This window comes from Nylanderia fulva, unplaced genomic scaffold (genome assembly GCF_048542155.1).
Source record: "Nylanderia fulva isolate GAGA-0341 unplaced genomic scaffold, ASM4854215v1 Scaffold40, whole genome shotgun sequence".
NCBI lineage: Eukaryota > Metazoa > Arthropoda > Insecta > Hymenoptera > Formicidae > Nylanderia > Nylanderia fulva.
The window spans coordinates 1,335,825-1,357,797 of NW_028190477.1; positions in this window are offsets into that span (position 1 = coordinate 1,335,825).

Below are 21,973 nucleotides of genomic sequence, written 5' to 3' on the forward strand. Positions count from 1 at the left end.
ATTTTTTCAATTAAATATCGAAATTATACATAAATTTTGACTCGCAAAAAAATGCACAATCATACAAAATATTTGTCATAATTGCGTTTACACGCCGCGTTCACGCATTGGCGATCATAATTAACATGTTTCGTAATGAAAGTATTTGATTTATTCATTATTTCGTCTTCGGCGAGGCAAAAATATGACAGGAAAAGTCAATTCATTTCCAAAGGTAGCCTTCGACCGACATGAATTTAACAGATAATCTCGGCATCGACGTGAAGTACGACGCGCCAAAATGACGTAGCACGAGTATAGTAGGTTGGCACCGCCAGCGAATCTCGCGGCAGTCTTCATTCGCAACTCGGTCCAATAAGTCAACGGCGCGGTTCGGGCGTCCGGTCGTTCGTCAAAAGTCCGCGAGTATCCGCGAGTATCCGCGAAATTCGTTCTCGAATAATAATGAGTGCAATCGGCAGCGATACGTAGCGCGTGCAAGTGATCGAAACGCGAGTGGTACAAGTTCGCAGACGTCGCTTGGAAGTCGAGAAGACGCGGGGCCGCGCGCGCGCGCGCATCTTCGTTTCGATTCGCAGTTTCGGCAGCGTGACGCGTGGGGCACTACTTTCGCCGGCGGACGGCGATTCGAGGCGGTGGTGGCGCGGTCGGTCGCGGATCCCCCATGGTGGAACGTGGATGCTGTGCGCGGTGGTTCGTGTCCCGTATACGCGCGAATACGCACGACGATATACGGCCGTGCCCGTGAACGACGACGACGCGACGCGAAACGCGCGTGTGTGTGTGTGTGTTAAATTGTCTGCCGTGCGTCCGAGACTCGCGTCGTTTCCGCGAGTGACAGCCCGTGTTCGGTCGAGACGAGACACGAGAGAGATGCGCCCTATCGACAACGGCGGTCCGGGTTGTGTTGTGCGCGTCTACGCGCGAGCAGCCAGCGCGTCGGAGTAATTCGAGATCACGATACTGTGTGTTTGGTAAACAAACAAGCTAGGAGTGACGAGGACTGACGCACACCATCGTCGGGACGAGGGAAGTGACAATAATAAACGGCAACACAATCAAGTACGTAACAAAAGTGTTCTCGTGATACGTAATAAAACTATACAGCGGAAAGTATATAAACGACTGAAATCAAAGGGAAGGGAGAATAGACAGGATCGCACAGATTATATGTATATATGTATATGTTTTATGCTCGTTCACGATTGCTGTAGTTATAAACGTTGTAACGCGCCTTTTTCAGCGTCCGCGTATATATTATATTTATGCAGAGACTCGCCGTGACGTTTGCCACGTGTCATCGCGATACGTCTATAATATATACACGCGTATATGCTCGTGTGCCAAGTGACGTAGCTCCGCGTGCCAGTAGCAATCGTGACAGTCACATCGGCAATTTCATTGTGTAAACGTCGCGACACCCGCGAAGCGCCATTTTTCGTGGCGCGTTAATAACTTCGCGCCTATTACCTGAATGTCAACTATATTCATTCACTCGCGCGTGATTCAAATTTCGTCCGCGGCGTGATGCGAGCGTGGAACTTTGGCGCGGCGCCGCTGGCCCTTTAAATCGCCCGGGGCATCTCGCTCTCGTGTCCTCCCCACTCTGACGCGCGTGTGTAACGGTGCCCCTCCGCGGACATTTAAATCCCACGAGGTCGACCGGTTCGTTTAAAGGGCCCATCGTTCTAATCAGTCACGCAACATCCCGGACCCAGTTTCGCTCCCTTTCTCTGCCTCTCTCTCTCTCTCTCTCTCTCTCTCTCTCTCTCTCGCGTATATTCTCGTTTCGATGTCGTCGTCATCGGTGTTTTACGAACGTTTTTACAGTATCGCGAACAGTTACGCGCCTAAGATCGTAAACTCTCCGCGCGGAGATTCACGGCGCGACGCTTGACTGTGTTTTGGCAACCATCACCGGAACTTATCCTTGTGCGCGTCCCATTCTTCTACGAGTTCCTGCAGCGGCCTCGATACCGAAGAATTATGTAACGCCTGCTTCAAGGAGCCTCCAGGACCAGTAAACCCGCCCGCCAGCCGAAGGAATGCGGGATTTCTTCGCAGTTTTTGGTGAGACGTGTTTGGCGCTTCGAGTGAGTACCAGGCTTTGTTTCCCTCTTTTGGCTGCTGTTAGCGCCGGCGTATTATCTAGTTTGTCGTGCCGAAAAGCCTGGCTGCATTTTCTTCGAAATTAATCTTTAGATACTGAGCACATATATATGCATTTATTTTTATATTATTTTTAATGAAATATTTTACACGACGAGTAGTATTTCTATTATTGCGAAATTTTATTTCGAAATGTATATGTTCTTTAATTTATAATAATAAAATTGAAACAATTTTATATAGAATTTTATATTGGAAGAATAAAAATTATATAAAGTTATTAAATACTTCTTAAAGTTTCTATGAAATGCGGCAGACATGAAATAACATGAGATAATCCATATATTGCTCCATAATTTATGCTCAGTATAACGAATTAATTTTGGAATAAAAACCAGGAAATGATCTATTTACTTGAAAGTTAAATTGCATAAATTAATACATAATCGAGAAAATGGTATTGAATAATGTAATATTTTTACTAAAAAAAATACTGCATATTTTTGACAAAAACAATAATTTAAAGTATAATTGTAAGTTAATTTCATCCCTTATATTTTAACATTTTTTTAATGAAAATTTTTTTGATATTTTGAAACAAATTTTTCATTAAAATTCTAAGCATTTCAAGTATAAATTAATAATATTTTCAACACGTAAAAATTTATATAAACAAACTAATTGTGTGAATATAGTTACGCATATAATATGTATATTTGATATAAAATGATAAACCGACACGCATTGGTAAAATATTAGAATATTAAGAGTTAATCAATGACTCATTTTCTCGATTGTGCGTCATAAAGCAATTTTTAATAACTTTGTAATTGTTGATATGATGCGCGTAGTTAGTTATTGCTCTTTGCAAAATTCTGATAAAACGAGCAGAATTTTAATAAATACATTTTCGCATGTACACTGAAAAATAAATGTGTTAACTTGACTAAATCTTTCAACTAAATATTATTTCGTTAATTGAACATATAAAAAATATTTAAATTTAATAACATATTAAATCTAACAAAACGTGTATTTGACTTAAATATTAATATACGTTCAATTAACAAAATAGTAGTTTAGTTGAAAGGTTTAGTCAAGTTAACAAATTTTTTTTCTGTGCATGTATAATATAAGAAGTATTAGGAGATGCATATACATATATTTTTTCGCTATTTGCGTATATCTAATTGCCGTTTATACTACCTTTGCTCTTGCCATTTTTCGCCTCGAGCAACACGCGTAACAAGAATAAAAACCGAAAAATTGGCGTCTCGTGTACTTTGACACTTGCGGTTCGAGGAAAATGCAGCAAAAACTATAAGAGGAGTGCGAAAGTTCGCAGTAATCTAACGTATTCACCTCTTAGAAACGATTACAAACATATTTTTCCTTGTTTGCATTACATAATCGTATCTATAAATTATTAAAAATATTATTAAGTATATCTATGAATTATTAAGAACATTATTAAATATTTTCGAATTATTTGATAAACTATTACAGAGAGATATCTCTTGAACTATGATTGAGCCGTTTTGTGTATCGTTTATAATCTTGAATGCGCGATCATGATTAATTACAATCTCTTATATTTTTTCCTCTCTTTAAATAGATACGTTGAACATGAGAAATTTATTTTTCATGAACATAACATTTTTTTATCATGGTTAATGTAGCCTGGATAATGTTATTTTTTTACAATGCTCCTATATATATTCAAAATATGTACGATTAAAAATAAATTTATATTTATGAATCCACTTATTAAGAGTATAACAACTGTTTTACTCTACGAATAAGCATTAATTATTTATTTTAATATGGTTCAGTCCTTATTTCCCATCCAACTGCTTGAAATTATGTGTGATATTATATATGTGTGAATTATATATGAATTGTATATATGTATTATGATCACGTAAGTACATGTGTTTTGCAAATATTTTTTATCTTATCTCATGAGCGTGTGCTACAATTATTAATATGGAACGAAGTCACTTTTAATGCCGTAAGTGAGAGCAGCTTTTTGCGTACCGATAAAAAGATGTCGATGTCAGCGTAATTGCGCTTATTTATGAGATAGCTTTTGTCATTACAATCACGTTAAAATTCGCGAGAGCTTGTGGAGATGCCAAATGTGCCTAATAGATTTTCCCGTTGCCAAGGAGTAGCAGCCAGTTGTGGTTATCAATTTATTAATCTGACTTGTGTTTTTGAGAAACGGGGTCAGAGCCCGATTTGTGGTGTTTTTCTAAGAAATAATTAGTCAATCTTACACGGAGAGAATTTTCTCTTAGAATTTATCCTGAAAATCATGGTAATTGTTGGACAATATGATAGAAGAATTTTATAAGAGTTTCTCTTATTAATATTTAGCACAATAAAAATATTAATATGTAAAATTAATTGAACACATTTTATGTTATTGTGGATATTCATATTTTTAATTGTGATGTAAATATTAATCAGAAAACCTAATCAATATCATATTGTCCCATGATTATATTGTGATTCTCATAGGGTAAATTCTAAGAGAAAATTCTTTTTGTGGGCAGAATTTCTTTAGATACCTGCATGTAGAAATCGATTGATAGATTATAGTGGTGTAAATTATTGATTTCAAAAGTGAATAAATTTTTTTTTACGACTGTTGCGTGGATGGCGATTCGAAATATAATGCGAATCGATCTCTAGCACTTGCGCAGGAAACCGATCCGTGAGTTATTACGTTGGCATTTCCCTCCCCCCTTCGTGCTATTTATAGCTAGTGATATTTGTTTATATTTGTCCTATAAAATACGGCGCGATGGTGAAAGCTCTATCGGCAGTCGACGCACGATGCATCGTCGTAATGAAAAGCCGTGCGCCATTAGTCCGCGTGTCGCGGCCGGAAATGGATGGCTCTATTTTTATTTTTTTCTCACAAAAATCGCGTGATGTTGCTGCTCGTCACGTGCATGTGCGGCGTTTCTGATATCGTCACTGACCGACTGCATGTAAAATGCTGCCATTCTCGTTCTCGCGATGTGCATTTTGTGCGAGCGAATGCCGTGAAATTCGATTGAACGCGTGCCACGTGTAATGTATCATCTTTCCGTTGCATATTCTTCATCAGAAATTTATTCTATAATATATCTTAAATATTGATTCAATCCTCTATGCAGATGCATATGTCACACACGGGGAAATAAATGTTTAAATAATTTTTGAGATATGTTTTTGGCGGAATAAAATGAACAGATATAATTAACAGTTAGACAAATTATATATACATCACGGGAAAAAAATTAGCCATCATAGCTAAATTTTAGCTATGGTAACTAATATTTTTTATCTGTAGTTAACGGTGAATACTATAGTTAAAAAATATTAGCTATTATAACTAAAATTTAACAATGATAATTAAATTTCATGTTTAATATAGAGACAGCTAAAATTTGGTTATAATAGCTAATTTTTTCCGTGATGCACAATCCAATTTCAGAAAAATTAATTCTTCCCAATTAAATGTCTAGCTGATTTGAACTTTGAAACTTGAAACAAACAATTTTTCATTACACGATCACACTGTAAATGCAGCGTTCGTATTATTTTACTACATGTCTCATTTTCATGAACAAGGTGAATAATTTTGTCTTTGTATTTAAAGTTCCGTTCTTGGTTCTTCTCTTTCTCTTCTTTCCTCCCCTTTCTCTTTCTCTTTTTCTCTTTTGCGTTTAATCTACCGATCGTCTAATCGAAAACGCCGAACTCGCCAATACGTACGGCGGAAAATCGAGGTATCGATGCGGTCGAAGCCAGTAATTACTCGCGCGCTTAATTACTCTGCCAAGTTTTTTACGCCTGGTGTGGCGTGCGTGTTTCACTTTTTATTCTCGGAAAAATAATTCTTTCTGCACATTCAAGCGCTTTTCCGCGCGTTTCGATCCTTTCACTTACGGACTCATCAATCTCATCGGCTCGACGCGTGATCACGATCCCTCATTTCCAATCATATCTTATTTCCCTTCTTCCGCGACTGTTTCGCTCATATTATGTAAGTTCGCAGCATATCATATCTCATATATAACGCACAATATCTCGTGTTACCGTAGAATTCATTGATACTCGTTGGTTAAATATATATTCATTTTTTTAATATTCACATATACAGTGTATCTGCATTATACATATATCTCAATTTAATTTTTTTATGAATGTACCTCAATTTTTTAAATATAATTTTTTCTAAATAGGAGTTAAAATGTATATTAAATAAATTATTTTAGAGAAAGATACATTTGTATACATTCTTTCGAAATAGTTTTGCTATAATAAATTTAAACATCACATCGAAATTCAATTATGCACACACATACACAATTTCATATAGTATTTTATAAATATTTTGAGGAATAATATGGTTCTCTCTTATAGAAACGTTGGATTTCGATGAAATCTCATGTTTGCCATATAATATGTGCGTACAAATCTTGTTTGACGTTTTGCTATTACACCATGTGGTTTCCGCCGAATGCAAACGTGCGTTTATAAACGTGGTTTAATAATGTTACTGACTTCATGAGCCTTCATAGTTAAATATTTTGGTTCGTTGATACCACTAACGCGGCAAATTTTAACGTTGGTTTCGATATTATTTACAGCTTTTCTGTTTGCATTCATGATTATTGCATCCTTATAATATATATAGGTAATATTTAAATTATTTAAAATCTTTCTCAAACGCGCGCGGTATAGAAAAGAACTTTTAATTTATATATCTATTAATAAATATATTTAAATCGCTAAAGATACATTTCATCTATTAATGATTGTTGTTTAACACGTGTTGATGTAGGATATAAAAATGCGTGCTCTAATAACGGTTTAATAATGGTACACCTGTGTATTTTCGTGCATATCGATCGAGGTGTTAACTCGCAATTAATGTCACGTGTCCGTATCATAGAATTTTCCGCATTCCCCAAGAGACTTTAATTTTGCGGTGACTGTTCGCCTCGTATTTCCCTTCCACCATGCATGATTAAGTTTCCGTGCGCGCACACGTGTAGCCTCATTTTTAGATTACAAATTAGATTGAGTTTATACATACAGTTTATTTTTAGATTTTTATGTAAGTTTCCTTGGAGCAAAAGGAAAACGCTAAAAAGCATTTTTTAATATCTCAAATTGCTTCGTAAATATTCACTCGTGATATTTTTCATAGAATCGAAAATTCATAAATTTTTTCTCTTTGTGTCTAACAAAAATAAACAACAGCATATATATAATACAATAATATAGCGCAGCCGTATATAGATTTATGCAACATCCTTGTATGTGCATTCCCGAGAAATTACATTAATATTGCATGATTTTATCGGGTACTATATATTTATAACTGACTGCTACGCACCTATTTCTTCCATGAAGTAATTGGATGTCTATACCTTCGGAAAAGTCCGTGGTCCATTCGTAAATCGATATATTTCGTGTTTGTGACAGGTGCCGGCTCGTCTACGTAAATTTGTCATGTCCGTCTGAAGCTCCAAAAATAAGTTCCCTCCACTATTCTGCTCGGCCTCCGCTTATATCGTAACCCTTTGACTCGATGCTCGTATCGCATTTCTTTAATTAGAGTATCCATATCGAGATCAAAGTATGTATCAATTAATATTTTGTTGATATAATTATTATCGCGCGTTGATATAATTAATTTGTTTTATTAAGATTAACTTTGTTATTTTCATATTCTATTTTTTTACGGAATAATTAAATCGGATTTTTACGAAAATATATAATTGATGAAAAAATAGAAATGATTTATTTTATAAAGACTTTACAAAGACTTTTTTCAGTAGCTATTTCAAATGTGATAATTATCGCACAATGTATATAGTGATCCGAGTGAGATATACATAACTTTGTTATTAACATCTTATATATAAGATGATAAAAATTAATGAGTACGACATAACTGTTATTGTTAAATTTGTATTTCTACTCTTTTTATTCATGTGTGTAATGACCTATATTTTTTGTTTTTTTAATACTTTTATGCTTTTATCAAATTAATAATATCGATGCAATATAATATAATTACGCTATTAATAATTTTAATATAATTCCATTAGGATTAAGTTAGGTTGAATTTGAAGTAACTATCGGTCGTTTTCTGGGCGATAAATTTCGTTGACTTTATATAATATTAGATCTGTTATTTGTAAAATTCATAGTCGGATGAAGCCTATACCAAATTCCGGTCCGTGCAGACGATGCGAATAAAGGACCCTGACCGCAGAATGCTAACTATATCGCATGTGCAAACCCTCGAGAACGGGCGAGCGTTACAAGTATGATTACGTTCATTGGTGAGTTCGTATTTGCTGCGAACCTACGCAAATGCATACGCAAACGTTTCGTAATTTCAGGTCAGTTATCATTTTCCCCAGTTCCAATTTAATTACAATAGGAGGTTCCATTTCAAAACGGAATGCCATCGTTAACGTACGACGATGCCCGTATGGTCACTCGTGCACGTGCACACAAGTGAGAATAACTCAAAGTAATTCGAGCGCGAATTTATACAGTACGTTGTTTCTTTTTTTCAAATTCAAATTTGTTTCAATAATAATGGCAATAATGATGTGTGTAAATGATATTATATGATATTAATGTAATTGTGCAATGTAATATGTAATGACATAATACTTACGTATACGAATGTATAACTCGTAATTTTTTTAAATTTAAATCTGTTTTATTACGAGGGAATATTAATATAATGAGTATAATAATATTACTAAAGAGTATAAATAATTTTATATGTAATATTAATGTGTTATTATCGGTAATGCGTGTATCCATGTGCACGGCAGCGGATAAAAACCAGATTAACTCGCTGGCTTTTCATCGTTACGTGGTGAACGTGTACTCCTGTTTTACGCATCGCTACGCTCCGTTCCCGTATATCGGTCGTAATAGTACATACAACGTTAAAATCAGTTATTATCGGTGAGTAAACGTGGTGGGGGCAATATTTAACGCTTAATTATTTTAACGCGGCGCGTGCAACATGGTGTGTATCACAATGCAAAAATAGCTGCCTTTTATATATTATATTTTGCTGTTGTTTTCGTTTGACAAAAAGAACCGAGAGCATAGTGTAAAAGCGGAATGAAAAAAGGTCGACATTGAATTTTCACTCAATGTACTTTCCCTTAGCATCGAAATATGTACCTACGTCCTGTATACCAACTTTTTATTTAGTCGATCTAAAAAATGCTACACGGAAAAATAATTAACCACCATAACTAAATTTTAGCTGTTCTTATATACAATCTGAGTTATCGTGCTTAAATTTTAGCTATATGGTAATTAATATTTTTAGTTATAGTTTAACGGAAAATTTTATAGCTAAAAAATATTAGCTAATATAACTAAAATTTAAGCACGATAACTACATTTTATGTGTATAATATAGGAATGGTAGCTAATTTTTCTTTCCGTGCAGGAGACGAAATGAACAAAATATCACCGGTTTCGCGCTCATTTTCTAATTTTGATTTTCCAGAATCTCGATCGTAGCGAGAATTATTTTGATCCGTCCAATCTACGACCGTGTCCGATGACGCACATACATTCGCACCTGAGCAAAATTAATGTTACCCTTTTCGTTTTTTAAATTTTCGGTTTAACTCACGTCAGTAGACAGACACGCACGCACGCACGCAGAAAACTACGTGTGTCGCGCGGCAGATTCATGCTCTGGCGGCGACGCGGACGTGAAGTAATTGCAATTAAAATTTGTTCCGCGAAATTGTTTATCCGCGCTCCGCATACGAGCGACGAGAGAGCGCTTTTATTTGGCGCTTGTTTTACTTTTATCGCAATTTCCCGGCGAATCAAAAGTTGTCATTAGAATCTCCGATTCCCTCCCTTTTCTCTCTCCCTCTCTCTTTTTTCTCTCGACCGTAATTAACGATTCGCGTTCAATAACAACGATTGAATGATTCGCTGTCGCGATCAAACAGATTACTGTAAATCGAAATGTCAAGTTTCTTTTGATGTATCATAATTGTAATTTTTCTCTATGACAGAATGTATACATCAAATATAACTCTTATATATTTTTGAAAATTTATTTCAGAGATAATTAATTTGTGAAAGTAGAGTATTGCAAAATAAAGAATATAAATTAATCATTTTTTATTTGTGATTAAAGATTGGTATTATCTTTTTTTGCTTTTACTTACTTTATATCACAAGCGAATTTATAATTTAGAAAGAGACAAAGCGAATATCCGTACACTTCCATAATTCAGCTTTGTCGTTTAAAAAATAGAAATAAAATTTTTATAATTCTATATGATACACATGTATCTATTATACATGATGTGAATCGCGCGTGTAGAATGTTGTATAAATATTTCAACTAGTTTCAACTGTTGCGTTAAACGAAAAAATTTGTTCTCTCTCTTCGGTATTACGATTTCGCTTTGCACGAATCTCTAAAAATCACGATTCGCGTGTGTACATTGTGACTGAAACTTAAACATCTGTGACACACGTTACGAAGCAAATTCGAGTTACGTGCCGATTATCGGTAATATTTCCGGTACAGCCGGCTGTTAATAATGCCTCTATTATTAATGAACGAACTCGCGGCCGGTGTTAACGGCCTACCAGAATACGAGCGCAATACGTCACGAGACCCGATAATGCACCGCGCGGGACAGGTGACGTGTAATTGTAAACTCGATCAAAAAGGCCGCGGCTGCCAATGCGATCGACCAATGCCGCATGTGCCGCGTGTTTGTCGCGTCATATACGTACTTGTATTAATCTACGTGCGCCCGTCACACGCAGGTATCATTCGGTGAGACTTTTCCAAATGTGTTCCGATCATTAAAAATGCTGTTGACAGAGAACCCGCCTTGATTCCGGATTTATATTTCGGCGCCCGAAATATCTCGCGAAATACGAGCGATGCGTGATTTCCATTTTAACAAATAAAAATAAGCTCGCGTCATGCAAACCCGGATTTTGTTGCATATTTATTAATACGAGAAATTCATTTCGGCGGAAACTCGTGATTCTTTTGAAAACAGGCGTTTATAAACGTGTCAGTTATATCGTATTTGGAAATGCATTTTGGTGCGAATATGAAAATATATATATGTATAATATCGTTCCATCGAGAAGTAGAAAAAATCAATGTTTTCTTACGTGTAAAGTCGTCTCTTTGACAACATGACTGATAATTTTTGGATAATTTAAGTATTATAAAATTAAAGTAATTAGATCTGTAGATAATATTACTACGAATTATAATATTTGCTCGCATATAGATATTATTTCTAGAGTTGGTACGGTGACCATATTTTCTGAGAGAAAATAAAGGATAAACTTGAAAATTTTAGGGCTTGTGGAGATCGACATGCAAAAAAAAAAATAATTCTGTGATTATCAGAAGTTTACGAATTCTTATAGTTTGAAACTGATTTGACTATATGTTGAAATAAATCCTTGGTTTCTTAAATATAAATTCCGTATAAGAAGTTGAATTATTTTCGTACAAATTTTCATGTTAATACTAAGACGTTATAAATTAAAATGCTAAATAAAAAATAAAAGACAAAATTTTAAAAATAATAAATAAAACTGCGACTTTTGGAAAATTGAATAAATCTAAGGACAGCTACTTGAAATAAAGGACTGTCCTCAAAAATAAAGGACGACTGGTCACCGTAAGAATATAGGTAAAACATTTCTACGAAAATGAAAGATTTTAATGGTACACAATTTTAATTAGCTTAATCTTCTTCTTTCCCTTGGTATAAATTACATATTACACTGTATATATACGTTGTTATGCACGCGCGTTATTGAATTTTCATATTTACAGATTTTAATTTTATTTGCGAAATATAGGATATTACTTTTATTAAATCTTCTTTCACATTTTATTTTCTCATACAAAATATTATCGTTTATTATTTTACACATAGTACTCTCTAGTTAATTCGGATAATCGAGATTCCGATTGCATTTCGTTTATATCGTGTAACAGTTTTAGGGCGTAATGCGACAAAATTGCGGAGCCGGAAATAGCGGTGCATATTAAAATATCTTTCAACGATAGCGATAACCGGGCACGCAGCATCCCGTCATAACCCGAAATGTAAAGAACGGTACGAACGATGACGGAACACGGCGCGAGCGACAAGATTTATAAGGCTCTCACGGGCCGCCATAAAGCTTGAGAATTCTATTTATTTCGCGCACGCGGGGCCAAATGTGGGCCGAACGCGCGATGAGATAAATTTATGGTCCTTTTTAGGCATCAAATCTGGCGGGTCGACGAAGTTTGGCCTGTAGCCAAGCCGGAGGCCTCGGCCACTGCGAGCGTAATACACCAACACGCGAGCGTGGCATTATGAGGATATTTAATTTGTGCTTCGTAGCCGTTATATTTCACTCGGTGTTGATGGAATGGCTTGTTCTCTCTCGATTTTCCGTTTTTTACGCGACCTAGACATGATTCACTGTAAGCTTTATCTGACTGACTTCAAAATATGCACTGAGAGAGAGAGAGCTTTTTGAGCTTCCTTCTTTTTAAATTTTTCTATCTCCTCATAACTTATTACGTTTGCTTCTTTTGGATTTTTCTGAACAATTCTTTTTTCATATCTTTCATTTAACAGCAAGGATTAATATCGTCATCAGAGAAATATTGTATGCAACTTGTACAAAATTAAATTTCTTTTAACAGTTTATGCTCTGAAATTACTAAGAAAAATGACTACTATATTTCCGACTCGCAGTTGGCCAGAAGATAGAACTCGCTTTTGGCGAATGTTGTGCAAAATTGTAGTTTTTCAACGGCGTAGTAATTAATGTTTCCGGAGGGTGGCGTTGAAAATTTGCGACATTAAGAATTCCAGTATACGAATGAATGTTTAACTGCGATCGGACGGTTGCGTTTACCTCCGCGATTATCCGTGATAATAATTAACGATGCGTATTTTAATAAATCGTCATTATTGTTACTGCTAAAACGCGCCGCGATAATCAAGGGGGATCATTACGGGACGCAATCCGGTTATAATAATAAAAGAGAGCACACGTAATAATAACGAGAATAACAAAATAGGATACGGACACGGATCATACGCATATATATAAATGCTGTGTGTGTTTCTCAATTATTTTCGTGCAAATTGACCCACATCCAGAGATGAACAAGTTTCCTCGTACATCAAAATTTTTTTACATAGCTTTTAATATAAAAACAAATAAACAAACACGTATCGCATTATTCAAAAGCTTCAAAATTACCATCGAGTATTCTCAAGCAAATTTATACTTTGATTGAAGGATTAACCTTTATTATTTTTAACGACTCGTGATAGGTTTATTTTTAACGATACAACAATAAAATAAATCCGTGTATGTACACTTGTAATCTGCCGTGTATTGATACATGATTGGAAAATATGTAAAATAGACAGGTGCTGGCTGTATTCGATTGCCTTCGGAGGAAGAAAGGGCGAGGGAGAGAGAGAGAGAGAGAAAGGGTGGCGCATCGCGGATTTAAAGCGCGTTGTATTAAAATTTCACGCCACCAACATGTCGGGGACGACTACTAATTTCGTGTCGGTGCAAAGCGGGCGGCGTGGGATTCATTAGTACCAGTAATTTCATTCCGTACTGTAATCCGCGCGTGATTCACCTCGTGCGTACGTACGTACGTATGCGCTATGCGCGCGCCATTATTCTGTTACATAGCTTTGTAAAGATCTCTCTCTCTCTCTCTCTCTCTCTCTCTCTCTCTCTCTCTCTCTCTTTGCGTTATTCTCACGAGCGAGTGCGAGGAAAGATGTATGTATGCCAGTACCCTTCCCTAAATAAGCGCCTCTTTTATTTTCTGCTCTTGTGCAAGATTATTATTCCGCGCGACGATACACTGCACATACACGCAAACATATAAACACATGCACACACACATTCATATAGGTGTAAGCTTAAATAGCCATTGTTGTGTATCCCCGAAATCGCGGTTGTCGATCGATCGAGAGACCTGAGCTTTCATCGTGTAATAATGATGGATCGCGAGCGTCTCTATATATGCAATTCCTCGTTACGACATTTTGCTGCTCTTTCTTCAATACATTTTATCACTCGTTGAAACGCTCTTCTCTCTTCTCCCATTATAGATTCCTGGCAGATTTTATGAAGTAATTGATGTATTTTACGTAGGATGTTTATCGAATCTGTTAAAGATGATTAAATCACTTTTAGGAATATATTTTCTCTCCTGATGAATATTTTGATCTGTAATTAATAAAATTTCGAGAAATATGTTTCCAACCTATATTCGCAGAATAAATATATAATAATGGTATTGTAATTATACACTGTAAATACTTTTCTAATTATAATCAACGCCCTTTAAATATACGGGTAAAAATTGCTATGAATAAGCAACGTCATCGGTTCTGAACGATCGTGAAAGTATTTTAACGCAATAGAAAAACGTTAAGCATATCGAGACGGAGAACGATTTAACAATGATCACGTGTACATGAGTTAAAGAAGATGTAGAGAGAACGTGAAAGTCTTGAAAGTTTCACACGTAACGGTACATTTAGTCTTTTTTATCGCGTCGAGACGCGTGTTGATTAGGTCCGCTTCATTGATTGCATTAATAAATCTGTTGTCAAGCATAGTTCTTATATTTAGTTGCAATGACATGCTATGAAAACTTTTACGTTAATAATTATCTACGAACAACCGCGTATCAATCAATAAGTAGCTTCATAGATTTATCTTTCTCAAAGTAATATTTCTTTACTTTGTGTATTTGTCTTATCACAATGAAAACAAAATTTCGATTATCGAAAAATTTTAGTGGAAATAATTTAAAGTGCAAAGCACAAAAATATTCGACATATATATATATATATATACAAATAAATATACTGACACAATCTTCTCGATCTGTAGCTTATACATTTTTAAATTGTATTATTATTTTATCAAAAAAGTACGCGAAATGAAATATATATCTAAAAACTAAATTAACAATAAAAATAATCGAGTTTCTTCCGACATGATCTACGACGTATACGAGGATTTTTTTCTCTCATATTTCTGGTCTTTACACGAACGTGTTCATAAAAGAAGCGTATTTCTTTTTTTACAAGCGTCAGTGAAAGCGACAAACTTCGATTTCTGTGTCAGTATCGAAATAAAAAAGCGTTACAGTGTTCGAGCGAGAAAGGCTTAATAACATGCGAAAGGCATCGACCCAATAGTGCTTTCGAGGCTTTCGCGTAATGATGTGAGTAATCTATAAAAGCAACATGGCCGCGTGAAAAAGTAGGACGCCGAACGGATCGAAATATCGATCACCGAAGAGCGATAATGACTGACGATGGATTTGAAAGCGGAAGATGCCGAACAATCTTTTCAAACGACTCTCGTTTTCTGTACCCCGATCGGTGATTACTCCCACATCATTTGTCCCTGTTCTCCACGTCACAAAAGCAGCTTTGCCTTTAATCCTCGTTGTAATAGAGAGAACTTTGTCAAGACTATCCTTTTGTATATTAATATCAATTACACTTTATAGGTATCACGTGTTCTTTTACATGTGCCATTATTATTTAGAAAAAAATCTGTATAGTGAAGTGATTGTAATTCACAACATTAATCCATGCATTTAATTTGGTCTCCGGATTTTTTTATATTTTACGAATTAGAATTCTTATCAATTTTATAAAACGAATAATTACTAGGAAATAATACTAGATTCTTGAAATTAAAAGTTTCATCATGTGAAGTAAACCTCTATATTAATGAGTGAAAAATCGTACTTTATTCAAGACTTGGTCTTTTTCAATAAATTTTAAGGAAACACGTTTGTATTTTGATTTATGATTTTTGAGAGTTTTTGTAATAGAAGAAAGAAAGGCGAGACAATGTTGATCACAAAGACGCGATGCGCAAGAGAAGCGAAAAAGTAAAGAGATTGCTACGTAAAAGTTTTACGAGCCGTCGTGGCACCGCCTCATTGCATCTGTTCGCGCTTTATTCGACTGTATACGCTATTCCGGATTCGTCTACATTTCGAAGCTTATGTCTCGCGTGTAAATTAACTTTCAAATCGTAAAAGAAGACGGGCCACAATGATCCGCTGGTTTGTCCCTTCCTCCGGTCTCTCTGTTCCCTTTTAATGACGCCACTCTTTTCCGAATACTATGCTCTTCTGAGATCGAAGTTTATAGGTCAACAGCTTTCTACGAACGTATATGACAGATAATGTTTCATCTAATGAATTTGCTGAGCTCGTCATGAAGAGTGCGTATATAACTGCGATAAGAATTTACAAAATTTGCAAATTTCGTATAACATTTTCTCTTTCTATAAATTACATGTTTTTCTCTCATACGTAATATGCATATCTTTGTATTTCGAAACTCCGCTTGCTCCAATTTTCCTGTTGAAAAAAGACAGAAAAATGCATCTTATAGACTTGCACAAATATTCCTTAAGAATAGAGATTTTGTTCGTTTATAAGCGGGAATACAAGTCGTTTCTCATTTTTTTGTCTACGCACGGCAAGTTTAGTACCCTCGCGAGCAAACGAATCGGCTATCGGATATAAATTTCAGTTGCCTGGTTGCCTTCACGTGTGTTTTGTCTGCGGCCACGCGGCATAGGGGACGCGTGGTGTAGAGCGATTGTTATTAATTCTGTCTCCAGGGTACCACTAATATTCATTTGGCCAGCGAATAGGGACGTACCAAGAGCCGCCGATACCACTCGAGTCCCCGGAAAACGGAGTATCTACATCGGGCGAATAACTCAATATCGACGTCGGTTGATTCCGTTGGGACGAGACCCGCGACCGCTTCCGCGCGTATTTCCTCTATTTTTTCTCTGTCTCGCCCATTCTCGCTTTTCGCGAATGTAGCATCGAATATATAACGATTTTTAAATTTAACCCATTGACTCTCGGCTTTCTGGACGACGATCGCTGATTCAAGTCGAGAGAAAACCGCGGTCGCGTAAATTTTATCGACTTTTCGAAAAGAAAGACGCAAACTATATTTAAAATAGAAAAAAAAAAAAAAAAATATATGGCTGAATTCTCGCTTTGTGATTCGATTTGAATGTATTTGGAGAACTTGTTATTTTTAATAAAACTATAGCAATTGATTTAATTATTTGTTGGATCCATTGTATCCATTGTCTTAATTAGTAGAATTGTCTCTTCAGTCGCGTACGGAACAGTTGTAATTGACAATCGATATTTCCGGCATGCACGCCCAAGTTTAATTTCCTGCCGAGGAGATAGTTTGCTTTCACGCCGCGATCGCTCGGAACGCGCGTGATTCATGTCGTCTTTGTAACTAACGAGAGAAGTGCGAGTATCTCCTGACTGGCAAACGCGAAATTGTTCCCGCTGCGAAATCTTGCGTAAAGTGGAATATGTTACCAGTCTATTTCCCCCGGAATAAGTTCCGTCAGGATGTACTTTCGGTAAATAATTCCGCGCATCGGAAATCTCTATCGTACCATCTGTCGCGTCTGTATTTTTATCTTCGCATATTCTGTACCGTGCTCTCGAGAGATAATCTCTCTCGAATACGTACCTCGGAGCAAGCGCGGCGATTTAAAACGACGGGCGAAAGAGAAAGAGAGGGATAGGGAAGAGAGAGGAGAGAAAAAAAGAACAAGGCTGAGGACTCTGTCCGAATCATTCTGCTCGTATTTTTCTTCGTGAAATACGTTCCGCGGCGAAGGATTTACCTGATGCCATTCCTCCCGTAGCGACGTACATAAACCTCGAGAAATTAATCCCCCGGGATAAGACAGTATGACGGAGCGAGCGTGGAAGCAAGATGGAAAAGGAGCCTTCTTTTCCTTTTCTTCTACACGCGAGAAACAACCCCCGATGTCTCGCGCTTGCTGAGCAACGATTAACCTAAAAAGTATACGACTCTCGCACTTTTCGCGCTTTTTTTATTCGCCTCTTTTCTCTCGGAATTTCTATCGTCCTTTTCTTTCATGTTTTTTTTTTACTATTTTACTTATTTATTTTTCATGCATCTTTGATAGAACGCATTATTTCGAAATATTTATTAATTAGCAGCTAATAGTAGTCGCGAATCTTATACGTAGATTTTTCCAAGTAAAGAAGCCAATATTAAGAAGTACACTGCATCTGACTGGTTATATATTTCTAGTTTCCTCGTCTTTAAATGTTTAACGCAACTATATATATATATATAGAAAGAGAGAGGAAGGACTCTATTATTTTGAGAAATTGTCATCGTGTGTTTCCTGTTCCGATCGTTTCCTCCAGCGATAGGAGGAAGCGATGTCAGCAATCCTATCCAACTCATCAGCTATTGAAACCGTTCGAGTTCAGTCGCACCGCGTTCCTCGCTCTTATTTCTATCCTCTGTTCTATCTCTCGCCGATTCTTCTTCCCACTTCCGATAGATATGTATATCTGCGGTCTACGATATCTCCGATACAGCCTCCCGCGTTTCGGAGGACGCGGCGACTATCGGGTAGTGTATTCGCTGATTTTTCAACCGACCAATAACATCCGGCTTTACTTCCTCGTCGCCGCCATTCCGTGGTACTTGGAAGTATGTTGTTACGAACAGGCGCACGTTTTATTTCCGCGCTTGCTTACCCGCACGGTTCCCGATCCGCAATTCTTTCTCCTGCTTTTTCATATGTGCCGCGACAACGCGGGATTTGTGAGAGTTTTACTTACCTCACAGTGAGATGAAGAATATAAAGTGTATATATATATATATATATTTATATGTATGTGGGAAAGGGGAGGATTTGGAGCGTACGTTTGTAGCAATCTGCGATAGGCCGCGTGAAAATTGCGGGCGAAAATTGCAGACAATGAGAGGTGGTGAGAGAAAGAAATAGCGAGGGTTGAAGATATACGAGAGATAAGAATCCGTCTCGTGAATTTTTATTATTCGAGTGTCAATCGTGTCGATGGACAGTCCGATCGCAGACGACGTTTCGCGATAAAGGATAAAGCAAATACTTATGGTAGATAGATGCACCGTTAGCGAAGGATATCATATTTATGTTCGTGAAATCCCGTCTTACATATGCATAACGTACACGGTAATCTTCGACGAGCTTGAGAGATTTTTCGCAAGAGTAGAGCGTTCGTCAGTTTCTTCCCATGGTTTCCTTTATAGTTACAGACAGCCATGAAAGAAGCGAGAAAAAGATTTACCATTTTTCACGTTAAATACGTGTTATTTTCTCCCGCGTGCTTCATTCTTTTCGCTTCTCGAATTAAGTCTCGTTAATTATAGTTGCAATGAACCGACACAATCTATAATAACAAATTGATATCATATATAAATTAACGATTTTCTAAATAATTTACATGAAGAAATATTCCAGCAGTCATTTCAATTATTATAATTATCTGAATTATATAAGCTTATAAGTTTCCATCTCTCTCGTAATTATGTCGCTTAAGCAGTCTCGTTGCATTTCGTCGTTCATGTCAGGCTCCACTTGCGCGCGCGTGCATGCACATACATACACCGTGTGCCGTATTCGTGTGTAGATGTTCGAACTCTTCCTTTGTGCGTAGGGTCGGCAGCAGCGAGAATCTAAAGGGAATAATGAATCCACGTAGCGTCGTCGGTTCGCTCGTGCGCTCCACGAAGGTCTTTCGCTGCCATTGAACGTGGAAGGGAGAAAAGGGAGCCCAGAGAGAAGAAGCCTTAAGCTTTTCCCCGGCAGCGAGGAAACTTCGATAATCCTCGTCGTTTACGCTCACGTAGGTGCACGGCTCGCAAACGTCCCTTTTCCTCCTCTTCCTCTTCTTCCTCCTCCTTCTCCTGCTCCTTGCCGTCGTCGTCGTCGTCGTCGTCGTCGTCGACGTAATTGGGGAACAGGGCAGGGCCAGGTCGATAACGGGGCATGGAGGTTAAAACGCACGATAAAATCGCCGTTATTCGCTGAAGCTCGGAGGCTGGGACGCGATCTTTTGTATCCCGTTTTGATAAAAGTGGTATTTTTAATTCTTGGCATTCTTCTCCCTCTAGTGCAGTTGCACTGCGCCAGCGTGCGTATATTCATAAATCCACAGCGTTTCGATCATTTGGACGGATTTGTTTTCGTGCTACTCTTACGACTTTTCGCATATGTGAATAATGCATGAATAAGTTTATTATACGCCGAAATGTATGGTGGAAAGTGCATGTCCATAAATATTTAAGGTGCTTATTCAATGCAAAAGCTGACGTTACCGCGATTTGCTGTAGCCAGCAGATTTCCGCTGTGAGGGAGTTTTTTTTAAATATATACATTTTACTTTATGTAGATTTGTTTGGGAATAATACGGTAAAAATGAATATCAATTGTGATAATAGACTTGGAAAAATAATACAAATTATCGATATTACATTTCCCGTTATAATTGAACCTATATAGTATGTATAGTTTTTTGTAACGTACATAAAAAAATTTGCGACAGAATTTTTTGTCATTTCAAGAGACATACACGTATCCCTCCGTTTTATTCTTTTTATGAATTCGAATATAAAATATAACAAAGAATTCACAAAGTTGTACTCTTCCGCTGGACCGTAGTATTGGAGGTAGACACGATACAGTGGAGCTTTAAAATTCACCCTGGCGACTTTAGCTACGTTCCGACGAAAGTTTTATAATCCCGCTTTCCTGCGACCACGTAGGTGAACTCATGTCGTTTCGGTCGAGGTATATAACTCGAGAAAGGGGTTGCACACAGTAACAGGGAAGGAGAAGGGTTAAGAGACGTTGAAGTTGTCACACGAGAAAGGATGAGGTCGGGCAAGAAAAATAAGAACAAGACGGTCACGAAGCCGAATTACAGGATGCGGAAACGAACGGTGCAGCTGAACTTGTAATCAAGGAAAAGGCAAGCGAGAGAGAGGGACTAAAGTAAAGGGATCTACTTTTGTAGATCGGTAGCTAGGAATAAAAAAGAAAAAGAGAAGGTAGAATTTTTTTTAAGAGAAAGAGAGAGAGAGAAAGAGAAAAAAATATTCACCTTTTTACATCTCTTATCTTTCTGTAAAATATCTTCATTTCTCCTCTATCTTTAATATCTTTAATCCATCAATCTTCTTTCGTATTATAAATTTTCATTTTTTAGACTTATCTATTCTTTGCTTGAATTCTTTTTATTTTCCTCGGAACATATTAATAATTAAAGACTTTCACATGAATATATATATTATACATACATATGCGCAACTATAATCGCCGATTTTTTTATTATCTATTTAAGAGATATATAAAAGAGTCGAGATAGAGAGAATTGTTTCGAGTGTAGAATTAGATACGGTACATTGATTATCAAGGAAGGGCCGAGTTATACTTGTAAATCACACTCGACTAGGCACCAATCGCGTAAACTTTCCGTGCAAGACAGCAGGAGAGCAAATGGGAGGCTGAGTGCTCTAGGTTGGCGGGAATCGCTGAATCGAACAATTTCTCTGCGGGCGTTCGAAACGCGGAGAGTAAGCGTAGTAATCTGAGATCGCTTAAATGCTTTGCCGGCTCGCAGCGCTATAATTGATTGCGCGGCTTCTGATTAGGGTTTCCGATCATTTGACACCGTTCTGTCTGCAATTCGCGAAAGGGTGATGTTCTGTCTCGCCTCTGCTCGTTCTGTCTAGTATGTACATTCAAGTATCTACATTCAAGTGGACCAGCATACAATATGATATCTATAGATATAGCATATTTGTTTTTTCGATTTTTGTACTTATAGTGAGAATGCGACAATGGATTTTTTTCGAAAGTGTAATTTGTGTGTCACTTCAAA